Consider the following 12976-nt stretch of genomic DNA (forward strand, 5'->3'; position numbering starts at 1 on the left):
GATGTAACGTCATCTCACAGCCTGGTATTATAACTGCGAGACAGATTGATTGTTATTGTGGTTACACACATTCACCACATGCAGTTTAAGTTCACTTTGACACTATAAACTGGCTGGGTCTGTGTGGTTTGACCCCGATTTCACTTGGCATGTAAAGTTGCAGCTGTGACGTTCTAGCTTGAATGATTCTTTATATTTAACTCCAAAATACATTTAATCATCTATAGTCATCTATAGTTATGAAATTGATTCTGAGCTATTAATGTAGCAGTAGTGACTCTGCAGAAACTGTAATTTGAAAGAAATGTGCAGAGCAGGTACCATTTTAAAAAACTGGCTTCTCATATCACAGATGTTTTGTCGATAAAGGCCTCAGATGTGCTAGTTGACTCCAAATATGTCTTTATTTTTAGAGCTGCACTCGTACCGATTCAAATATCTTCTTTTTTTTCAATTGTGAATGTTCCTTAAAGTTTTTTTGTTAAATAATCGTAAATCGCCTTTTTAATTTCATAAAACTTTAAATGAACAAGTACCTAATTGCATCTTTGAATGGTGTACAACACAGCCTGTGCAAACAGATGTGTTATGTCCTCTTTGAAAGGGTCTCAAAGTTGCATCATAGGATGCATTGTTTTTGGAAATGGATGCACACAAAAATGTCAAAATAATTAATTCTATAATAATTATTTTTTTACCTGTCTGTCCACTATGAAAGAAAATCATTTCCAGCAATACTTTTAGTTGGTTAAATGTCTGATAACGTAAAAGTTAAGGGAATAATGAATGGCAGGTCATTGATGAAAGCTGACATTTTTAAAATTGCTCCAGTGATGGAAGATGATCAAGTACTACAAAGACATAGGTTTAGTTTCAATATGGGGACAGGGATACTTATGAAACGAGGGGGTCTGAAGGTCCTTGAGCATTAAATACTATTTTTCTGCACTAATTTGTGTCTTTTCTGCAGCAATGTATGGTATAAATGTCTTGTCAAAATAAAAGTCATCGAGTACTTTAATGTTTTTATTGGGGAAGCACATGCACATGCTTTAAATAAATTACTTCACTTGAATACTATTATTTTATGCTATGCATTATAAAATCTGCTCTACATTCATTTCAGATGGGAAATTTGTGTACTTTTCTGAATTTATGTCACAGCTACAGTTCAGTTATTTTGTAGATAAGGATTTGACACCACAGAGAAATCTATAAATCTGAGGCAATATTATAGATTAAGGTTGTGAATGCAGGGCCTTTTAGGCCATCTGTGATTGAGCATTTTTACACTGTGGTATTGGAACTTGACTTAGATTTGGACTCTGTTGATTTGTAGATTAATGCACCTCACCAGTGCATTTGTCTTTATATTTTCAGAATTTCTTTGATTTGCCCAACCCATGTAGCCCAACATGTGATGATCAGCTATGTAATGGCCCTAGTAAGCATGACTCAGAGCACAAAGCATGACTCAAACCAATCACAACACATCAATGTACTGCACATATATGGAATAGCGGTAGCCTATATACAGTATACTCAGTTATTTTTTATGTAATGTTCCGACTTCCACTTTCCATGATCAGGGAATTTCACAGATCCTCGGAGTGCATAAAATATTCTTCATTCACTGTTCATTTAAAGGGTCTCCCTACAGCACAACCAGCAGCAGCAGCGCTACACACGCACACGAGCGTGTGCGCGCGCTCACATAACTTTATTTAGTAGTCCAGTGGGCGGGACTCTGAGTGTGGACCGACTGTGGCTGGCTGCGGAAAAAGTCTTCATTCAGCCTTCATCTGTGTGTGTGGACAGGACGCGTTTTGACCAGCACTCTGGTAAATGAGAACATTTAGTGTGAGGTGTGTGTGAGCTCCTCCTCAACAGGCTGTATCCCCAACACACACCGCCGGTGCAGTTTCATCTCTGGACAACTTTTTGGAATATAGGACGGCGGGGTCTTTGGTCGGTTAAAGCGCCTCTTTACCACATGCTGCCGTTTGGGTGCGTTTGACCCTGAACCAGCAGAGTAAAGGTAAGTTCACAGCTTCGTCTTTTTGACTACGTGCTAACGTTAAACGGTTTGTTCCGCAGTGTCCGTTTCGTTACCGGTAACGTCACGGTTGTTACTACGTTAGCTAACGTTAACAGTTGGAAAATTAAAAAAAAAACCTCGTTTCATGCTAAGGAGTTTATACGAAAAAAGGAGTTTAAAACATTTTGCTTTTCGCCAATGGATAACATTCACTCTGTTTTTAGCTATTTTTTGGATGCAGTGAGTGCTTTTCAGCTTTTAAGTTAGCCAAAATCAGATTTACAGGACTATTAACCACATGTACGTAACATGTACGTCAAGTTATATGCATCGCTGTAACTTAACCTGTGTGCCATTGAGTGTATTTTAAGAGAGTGACATTTTCTCTGGTATTAATAATGTGTGAAGCTGTCTGAGGATGCTGTCTAACTTTGACATAGCTACCTGGACACAAACTGTTGGTTTTGGGCACATCTGAGAAATCACACTCAATTTTATGATTTGAGGAGAATGAAATGTTTGCCTAAATGACAGTTGCATGCTTTTAAAGGGGCAATGCAGATGGTTTATTTGTGTAAGAGGGACTGTTTATTTGAATGGGAAAGACACCAAATTCACAGGAGTTTGATAAAGCAAGGCTCATGCTGCCAAGTCAGTGGCAACTGTGTCACTTTGTTGAGGGACCTGATGAAAAAAAACCGCCCATGTTGTAGTTGAAAGGAGCCACCATGCAAATGATGTCACAGTCTAATTGTCAGTGTCCAACTGATTGTTCGGCATCTTCATTCATGGACATTCACTGTGAGGTTTGAGCCATTTTGCCGGCTTGCTGCGTCAGTGCTGAGGTTGGCCCAGCAGACATGAATAGTGATGAGGATGTGTGCTGACAGCTGAGTGGGACAGGATGGGGTGTTCCATGACTGACTGAACTGGGGTGTTCACTGCACCATATGCTACGTTTTTTTTTTTCTTTTTTACATCATGCTGCTAAACATTTGGGCCAGCCTCATGACTCATGCTATCTTTATCTCCCTTCAGCTAAGTTTTCGTCCAGTCACTAAATCCAGGCACCCTCATTTACATTGTGGAATATTACATGGTATTACAGTGTATTACATTTTGGTATAAGGTCCGTCCTCATGGAAACAGAAGTCAGGGGTCAATTGCAATCCTTATCCTATCTGTACTATGGCTGCCTTCTATTGACAGCTGACTCACTCAGTGTTTAAATAGACATACATAAATAAAATGAGAATAGACACAACAACCAGTGATATATCACCGGAAATTCAACCAGTCAGCCCACAGTCCGGTCAAGAAGTCTTGAATTTCTAAGCAGACGTATCACCAGTGTCATCTGTTGTCAAATCATAATTTCTAGATTTGTTAAGCAGAGTGAGAATACACCAAGTGTGTTAGTGGCTCACTATCTTTGCAGTATGTTAGCCTTTGCGTCTGCTTTGGGTGTTTGACTTTTATGTTAACCTACAAACTCAGTGGAGTGGTTTGGGGGTATCAGGTTAGAGGGTTGTACATGTTATAGTGCCATTCACCAGATACTGTACATAGACTGTAATAGGATGGGGTGTACACAGATAAAAGGGGGAACCCAAGGCGTTGTCCTGGTGCCACTCCAGTTAGGGTGAATATATAGGGCTCAATGTTTTATTGGGGAGAACTAGTAAAATGGTTTAAATTTAAGACTTTGATGCTTTTTGAAGTAGGAGATTGTATAAATTGTTAATTTTATTAGATTTTGTTTCATAAAAATGCATTAGTATGTCATAATGATGTGGTGCTGTCTCATAAAATAAGATGAAAGAATAAATGACATGAAATCTTATCTATCAATCAAGAGACGGTTTGTCACAAATATGAGTGAAGTCATTTTAAAAATCTTTTTTATGACCGTGACTTATCTAGTATTTATGAATAATCTCTTTCACCATTTTCTCTTTTCCTCTTATTGCAAACAATGTCCCTATTTTTGTATCTTTTCTTACTCTCTGCCTTTTATTATGCGAAGATGATCACTTCGCAGCACTGCATTTCACCTTTAAGAGTGAACTGAGCAAGAGGCGTTATGGGCATTTCCTTCTCTGAGACATAACTGTGATCATTGTATTCTGATGTTTTTTTGCGTCAGCAGTGCTCTGTCTGGGTTTCTACGGCTCCATGCTGAAAGTATGCTGCGGTGAAGGTTAGTTAACTGATGACACACAGCCTCGTCTCTGATGTTACAGAGCATGTTGTGGGGAAAGTAGGTTACTGGGCCATGTCCTGCAAGCTTAAACTGAACGCTAGTCTGAATATTGCTAGAGCTGCTTAGTGTGACTGGGCATGCACAAATGGGGTAGGTCTGCTCAACAGCGGAGAGCTCGTTTCTAGCCTCTGTCTCTTTAAGAAAACAGAGCGGCGCTCCACATAGAATGAATGTTGAATGTTCAACCCATGTTGATTCATCTCAAACACACAAAAAATGGAGTGAAATCTGACAGCAGGTTAACTAACAGCACAGATTGCAAATTACTAAGCTCTCCTAACCTTAAACATTGGGGATCTTATCCCTTTGTCTGTGAGCAGCCTGTTTTTAGGGTTTTGTATGAATATATACATCTTAATCAAATTGACATAAATGTTTTTGTCTTTTAGAAATGAAAACGAAGTGCTGGTTTTGAAGCTGAACAGACATTTGGCTAAGTTCTGTATGAAAGGAAGTCCAGGAAATTAATCTTTGAGTTTGATCTCTAAAAACATCCCAAGCTTAATTCTAAACTTTATTACATGGAAATGCTTATGATACATGTACGTAAGTCTTTGTCCTTGCTTCCTGTTTGATACCTATAGCATATATGGGTGTGCTGTTGTTTTATTCTTGACTATAACAATAGTTTCCCATGAGAATAAGAAACGTAATCCTATGGCATATCCTATATTAGTGTTTTGTTTTGTTTTATCTTTCATAATCAAGTGTAATCAAGTTTCATATAGCTCAACGTGTACTTTTATTTATCAGGGTTATTTTCACAGACATACCATATACATGAAATATTTGGCCTAAACCATCAGAGGCATGCTTAGACTGAACAGTAAAAACATTACCTAGTCGGTAATAAAATAGAAAAAGCACAGAGAGATGGAAAACAGGCACTATGACTGTATTTAACAGGCATTTGAAGTATGTACTTTCCATCAGAACCAGACTAGATTCCCATGCACCTTGACAACCTGTAACACTAGTTGCTGATGTGTTCAGTGTTTTAAATGTTAAACGTCCAACACTTGGAGACAGTTTGCTCATTTCCAAAGAATGCAAGTCATGGAACACTTTTGTACAATTGTAATGCACAACAATAAACACGATTGAGCACTGGATGTTGAGGAAGAAATGGCAAAACAGTATTCTTAAGCACAAGTCATTGTTGAGATTAATGTGGGGTTATTGGTGCATACATTGAACTTAATCAGGTGTTAAATTAATGCAGAAATGTAGTTTATTTCTCACTGAGTTTGACAGAGGTAATAACTTCTCAGTTATGCACCACACTGTGTGCTGTTGCTGTCTTGTTTTGCTTTTGTAGAAGCTAATTCTTAATAATTATTTTTGCCCCTAGTTGTAGGGAATATTTACACAGTGGTTATTATTGCTAGAAAAGTAGACCAACATACAGTTTGCCTGTGTGCAATCACTACAGTGTGGCAACAAAAGATGGTGAAACAATGATGAAAATGCAAACAGGCAACTAGTGTAAAGGTTACATGCATTTTAGCATAAGACTTTTAGTTTCTGGTGAGGACAGACTGATTAAGGCTGTGCCTATAATGTTATTCCTTATCTCACAGGCTTTCCTGAGAACCATGTCCCGTATGATTTTGAGAAAGTTGTACGGTAGATATTGAAAATTGTAGTATGTTATTGCAAAGTATTTTTTATAATGTGGCAGTGCTGTCACCGCAATATGAAGCTCAGTGTTAAAAATGGGGGTTCACGGGAAATAGGAATTAAACATTGTCTGATAACATAGATAAAACTTGACACGTTAGAGGAGACTGATACAATATATGAAATTACAGTCAGAACATAAGGATATTTCAGTTTTACAATTTTTGAAAGTTCAAGGAAAAGTTCAGAAATTGCTTTCAATTTATTTATTATCAACATGGCTATTAATAGCTTTGGTGTGAAACAGCTTAATATTGTTTTAAGGGCCCACATAACTAATGCTAGATTAGCAGCATTTACTCTGAATTGACCCTGTTTTCATATTGCCCCAGTCTTGTTATGAACTAGTCCAGTATTTTGATGCTTACGCAAAAATATTTCAAACATCAATCTCTCACAACCCCTTTTGTGCTACATTTGGATTTATGCCTAAAGCCTGCTTAAATGGTGGGTGAGCATTTACTTCCTTTATTGTTAGAGAGCTTATTCTCCAATGCTGGAAGCAACAGTTACCACTTATCTTCAGAGATAAACAAAAAACAAAATATATATCTTCAAAATTGCAGCTCACACTACTTCAAAAATCTGAAACTGTAGAGGGGTATGGTTGTGATGAGGATAAAAAAAAAAAGAACACAAGATGCATTTCAGCTATATATCATATATATCATCAGTATGATGAAACAAACAGAAATAGCAAATTCTATAGACATTATATAATTTTGCCCTCACTAAATAAGTAAATTAACCATGTTCATCTTGAAATGAGAGAAAACTAATTGCAAAATCATGATGATAATAAGTTGCATTTAAATCTAGTTTGAAGATGTATAAAAAAACTCTGCTTTGAACTGTCCGATGTGGTTTTTCCACAAGGTCCAAAGTTCAATAAACTACTTGAATTCTTAAAATGTAAGTCGATATTCTGTCTGTCTTCCTTACTGAAAAATCGTGAATTGCTAGATATGGAAATATTTTTATTTAGAAAGTTTAACTGCTGGCAACAGGTTGTCTCCTACTTTACTGAAAAGTCCTCTCTCAGTGTGTGTGCGCTACAGGCTTAAAGTTTCCACATCACGCTTGTGTAATTCAAATACTGGATTATGATCGGCTTCCAGTGTGTGATGTCACAAAATCATGTTTGTATTCACGTCTTAAACACAGATTTACAGTGAGCACAGAAAAATGTTCCTGCCTCTGTAATCTACATGTCAGTTTGTGCTTTATTGATGCTCCAGTATACAAACAAAACCGATACAAATGTAAGAAAAGAACATTCTTGTGAAGTTTCTGTTAATATTTAATATATTGTTTTCATATCCATCTGTAAAAGCTCTGAAGCTGCAGCATTCACAAAGGCGACATCACTCTCTGGGTTTAAAAAAAATGTTAATCAGTGTTGTTGAGTCAAATCTTTCCAACTGTCAAACTTCAGTACACTGTGCTCTGTCGTCTTTACTGTAGTCTGAACTTTAAAAAAAGGACTGGCTTGTCATGCCTTGGTAAACATTTTTGGAATAGTGAACGGCTGGTGAACCCTCAGTAAGGACAATTTTGAGGAGCCTTGAAGTGCTGAGACAGGCGATGTGTCCAAATAGAAAGACATGCTAATTGTTAACATCAATCATGGACATTCCTCCTGCTCTACACTGCACTGTACTGCGTGATGCTTGCCGCGGTTAACTCGGCCAGTGGAACTATGTTGCACATGACTCTTGAGACTATGACTGGTATTCATGTCACCCTCTTTAACCTTGTAACTATGACAGACAAAATGTTCAGCTCCAGTTATATAACTGCCTCTACAGACGTCATCGCCCTTGCCTCTGTCGCTGATCTCTTGCTCCAAAGCACACAGTCATTGTCCTCAGTAGCTTCAGGCTCACATCCACTGGGGCATGATTAAGACATTTAGCTGCTTTTTTTTTTTAAAGTTCCCTTCTTCAGGCTTTGAGACTTATCACATTATATGATTTTGCTTCCTCTTTGTATATTCGTAGCATGAAAATGGTGTTATGCGTGATAAAAATCTGAACAAAATGTGTGAAACCTTTACAAAGATGCTACAGTAGTACACTAGACCAAAATGTACGGCGGTGACCTGAAATGTTCTGAGTAGCTTTTGAGGTAGCTCTCCTCATTATGAGGAGCGAAAATGTCATCTACATAAGTGAGGGTCATTAAGGAGCAGGTGAAATTAATTCAGCTGCTATGTGAGTGCTACATTGTCGGCTGCACAGCAATTTTCCATTTTTATTTTTTTGGAGACCCTTTCTTTGTCCATATAACTGATTCACATGACTTGAGCTCAGTGGCACAAGTCCATCAAAAATTGTCTTGTTTCAAATATGACATACCTTTTTTTTTAATTAAATGTTTCAAAATAAAATACAAAACAGTGGTATGGTAATATGTATTTATTCAAAATTAGGTGTGGGGGAAAACTGGTACAGTTTAGTATTGTAATTTCTTATGGCAATATTGTGTCGACACCAAGTATATTTTTTTTAATTGCACAAAGTTTTGATATTGCAAATACAAATAAACTTTTGGTAGACTTTTAGAAGAAAATAAATTGCTTTTATGTGTAGTTAATACATTCTGCTGCAATAAAAATGATTGAAGTGAGATGAACAGACCAAAAACTTTTTTTAAGCTCATTAGATAAAACAGATTCTGACAACATTTTCCTTTGGGGACATAATTTGCAGTCGAAAAAAGGTAATAAATCACAATATATTGCAGTATATTGTGTTGCAATACTCAAGATACAGCACACCATTTAAATTTGCTTTAAACTTGAGTATTGTGACAACATGGGCCTCTGATTATTCTCACCCCTATCTAAAATACAAGTAATTTGTTATTAGAAAATACAAAAATGCATCCTATACAAAGACTAGTCACCTGAATATGGATTTGGTCATAACCCACCTACATTCAAAAGATGAGCTCTGCATCACAGATTAGAAATGGCCAACTGGAGGTGGGAGGCTGTGATCTCAGCGGTGCATGCTGGGTGGTTTCTGTCAGTCAAAGCGCCCATTGACTGACTGAGTGAGCAGCCAATTGAAATGTAACACAAGGAACTGAACAATTAGGCCACAGTGATGCACAAGTTCTATCAGGTGACAATAACGCTATGAGCCTTTATAGCAATAAATAGAAGTCAGGACTCAACAGAAGTAATCCCTCTAAATCATCATTTATGACCCACTAGAAGTGTGTGGCAGCGAATTTTTCTGCAGAGACTCTGACCTCTGCCTGAATTTTCTTCCTCTTTACTGTGTTCAAGACATTTATGGTCGTGAACACCCAAAGTGCTCAGGTGACTTTATAAAGACGCAAAAAAAATGCAAATATAGCGTGGCAAAATGCCAACAGGATAGAATCTGGGTATGGCTTTTACCTCCACTTCGGCTGGTGAATGTGGTTACAAACCGGCAATCAGGCATAGTATACTTTTAAGGATTGCTCAATTGCTTAGGGCAAATAAAATGCAGTTTCAAGTTAGTAAATCTAGCAATTCACTTGCATGATCAGGCAAGTGGTAAAAAAGAATTAAACCAGCCTTGTTTTGTAGGGCTGATGATGGACGTAGCTGAGGAGTGAGTTGGACATACATAGTTTATAAAATACTAATGAATAAATCAGTTTTAATGGCAATAAGTAAATTTTACTTTAGGCATGAAGATTTCTGAAAAACAAATAAACAAAAAAATTATGTTGAACCTTGAAGTGCAGTGGAGTAAGTAATTTCAAAGATCTCCAACATAACAAGCAACCACTTCAACCGGTCCAAAAGACAAAAAACTGTACCATTACAGCAGAATATGTTAAAGAAGAACATAGTACGAGAGAAAAAAATCACCTCTCCTTCCCTCGACATCAACAACAACTATAGAAAAGAATGTTAGATGATCCATTTGCATGTAGCCAAAGATTGTGATTAGACCAGGCTAATTGTTGTACATTTTATTCTACAATTTGGGAATAAAAATGTCTTATTGGAGGATAAAATGACAATGACGTTAAAATGACATGTATTTAAATACCTCAGATATGCAAATACAAGCTCTTAAAGTATTTTGTTACAAATGACATCATGTTTTTTTTTTTCTTCTGTCGAAAAAATACAACTTAAAAAATACTAGAAAGTTATTAAGTCTGTCTTTTAAATACCGCCTATCTCTTGAGCTTTCATCTGTTTTCCTCGACAACAGGTTCCTTTAAAAAAGCGGGTGTGGCTACACTTTGTATTTCAGATCCAGAAAAAAATGGTTTCACAATATGCGACTGTGTGTGACCTAGATGTGATTCAGATCTTTTGCTCAGGGTGTTGGCTGCATGTGCATCACAATGTGGTTTGTTTTTGTTGAGTAAAATACGTTACAAAGCAGACGGCTATAAACGGGCATGTCAGTTCTTATGATAAACGAAACAAACACTCTCACACTGGCCTCATCATTCTTTTTGATGTTCAGTAGGTCATCATCTGCAATCTGTGATGGCCAAAAGCTGATCAGTTTGATTGTCAGGCGGAGTCTGGAAAACATCCAGAGAATTAGTTAAATTTAACTAAAACAACTGGATGCCTTTATCTTATATATTTTATTGTGTGTCAAAAAAAATCATGGAAATCTGTCCAGAAATTCTCTTCCTCCACTGGGAGGTCAGAGGACAGGGTCTCTCACAGAGCTGGAAGTGATTTAAGAGTTTGCTCAAGGACCCTTCAGCAGGATGAATGAATCATGAATCATTATTACAGTGAAGCCTGATGTCCTACTACACCAATCTGCTTCCCTGTTAATATGAGCTGTTATCCTGAATAATGTGTGCACTCACAGGGATTGTAGTCTTTTCAAGCATCCAAATTAGCTGTATTTCACCGTCCTTTAGTCAGGCATGAAGCAAAACGCGAGCGTGTGAAAACAAGTCAGTGTGATTATTTTTTTTTCCCAGACGACAAATGATCCAGCCTTTTATCATTAAAAATGCAGACGTTATTAACCCACTTTCAGGCATCTATTGTGATTATATGTCAACTCATTTTTTTTTTTAGTTAACACCCTTAGGTGAAAAAGAGGCCATCTACAGCTGATAATGTGTCCTGTAGTTAAACTAAAACGTTAATTACTTTACAAATACATGAAAAATTAATGTGTAGCTGCCAATAATGTCTGCTGTTTCAATCTGGGAAAGAAAAGATAGCTACGGTCCAGTGCTTTTGGGTTTATTTGAATCAAAAAATCAGCCATTTGTTTAGCTGTTTCATCAAAGAGAATGTTGTTTACTGCACGCTGCTTTCCTCTCTAAAAAGAAACCTGATTTTAATGAGAGAGATTCGTGTGCTTCAGGAGGACGCGTTGGAAATATGGACGGCAGTGTTTCATAACAAGGAAAATGAAATAGCAATAGATAGGAATGGAGACATAAGGTCATTTTTTCCATGGGCTGCTTGCAAAAGGCTCTTTAAGTTCACTGCAGAGTCTGTGCAGAAGAGAGAGGCTGCTTGTGGCTTTACAAACACTCACTGATGAATTTATAAGAATATTATTATTATTATTGCTATCAATTGGAAGTTATGCATCATAAAAGAATCAGGACCCTTCCACAGCCGGGACTTTAATCAGAGATGTAACATATGATCCGAGCTTGAGACAACGCTACAAAGAAAGAGCTGCATTGCCCTTTCCACCCGTGCCCTAGAATTGTGACCCACATATTTGCTCACACACTGCCTTAGGTAATTGCATCCTTTCCTGAGCAGCAGCACACAATAACAGGCCGGGAATAATTCGGTGATTCATTTAGAATTGTTGAAAGAATATAATTATGAGGAAATTTGAGAGTAGACCTACCTGGTGAAAAGATATTTGTTTTTAAAGGACTGCTTTTTCATTGAAGGGATGCAGCCACCCACAGCGAGGCTGTGCTGTGTGGTGAATGTGTAATTACAAGGCACTTTGGGTAAAGAACCAAAATCAATGACAAATGTTGTTGTATAACCTTGAAAAGTAAACACAAAATGAGTAAGAAAAACGACATAAAATTAGACTGAATAGGACTGAGCTCACTACGCACTAAAAATGATGGGACACATTCATTAGTTCATTAGTTAATAAATATTAAAGGTCAAGTTTGTAGTTTAGGGACACCTAATGCCAGAAATTGTATAAAATATTAATAACTATGTTTTCGAGAGTTGAAAATCATCTGAAACTAGGAATCCTTTTTTCGTTTGTTTCCCTACAATGAGCCCTTGATATTCTATACTATACTAGAGTGATGTTTGAGTCAGGGTTTTTTAAACAACCCGGCTCTGAACCAATTTGGCATGCCTTAACCATACACATATGTGTTAATCAATGATCCAAACCCAATATGTGACTACACAAACATGAGCTCATAGTTTCTGATGACCATCACTTAAAACACCCTACTTGTTGTTGGCTATATTGCATGCCATTCCTAGTAAATATCACAATAAAAAACACATTTTTCTGTTTAAAACCTGCAAACGTAGGAAGGCAGCACCCATCTTTTAAGCGCCTTAAATGTGATCTAAAGTGCACAGTTGATATAACTCACATGATTTGTTTACATGAGTGCACAGCTGATCTGTACAGTTGTTTGTTTACATGACGTTACAGAAGTGCATATTTAATGGATTCAGTGTGGATAGAGAGGCACTTGCTTGCTGTTAAGGCACCGTGTTAGGCGTACGTATTTGCTGAGGGAAATATTTTTTCTGGATATTATGGCTGGAGAGATTTAGATAGGCATATGTCAAACGGAAACAGATTTTCCTGGTCAAATACCAGAAAGCTGAAGCCATCAGTGCTGATGATGAAGCTGCTTTCTGTGTTAGAGGGGAAAGATAGAGAGAGGGGAAGAGTAAGCAGGAATTGGACTATTGCACTGAATTTAAAGTTGTAAATTACATACTCAGAATGCTGCTTTTTCACTTTATGGCATGGTAACGTATCCATATA

General features: G+C 37.3%; 1 protein-coding gene across 8 annotated transcripts in view; it reads left to right on the forward strand.

The window, feature by feature from the left end:
• Positions 1–1770: 1770 nt before the first annotated feature.
• npas2 (neuronal PAS domain protein 2) overlaps positions 1771–12976 on the forward strand; it is a 64589-nt gene continuing 53383 nt past the window's right edge. For 3 of the 8 annotated variants that reach the window (XM_042499574.2, XM_088087983.1, XM_088087984.1), the window contains exon 1: positions 1774–2038. The gene's annotated coding sequence lies outside the window, so the exon portion shown is untranslated. Of the gene's footprint in view, positions 2039–12976 lie in introns of all 8 variants that reach the window. The other 5 variants (XM_042499578.2, XM_042499580.2, XM_088087986.1 and 2 more) reach the window with 4 other exon arrangements.

Source organism: Plectropomus leopardus, chromosome 15, assembly GCF_026936395.1.
Source record: "Plectropomus leopardus strain MGB_pleo_1.0 chromosome 15, ASM2693639v1, whole genome shotgun sequence".
In the NCBI taxonomy this organism is placed as follows: Eukaryota; Metazoa; Chordata; class Actinopteri; order Perciformes; family Serranidae; genus Plectropomus; species Plectropomus leopardus.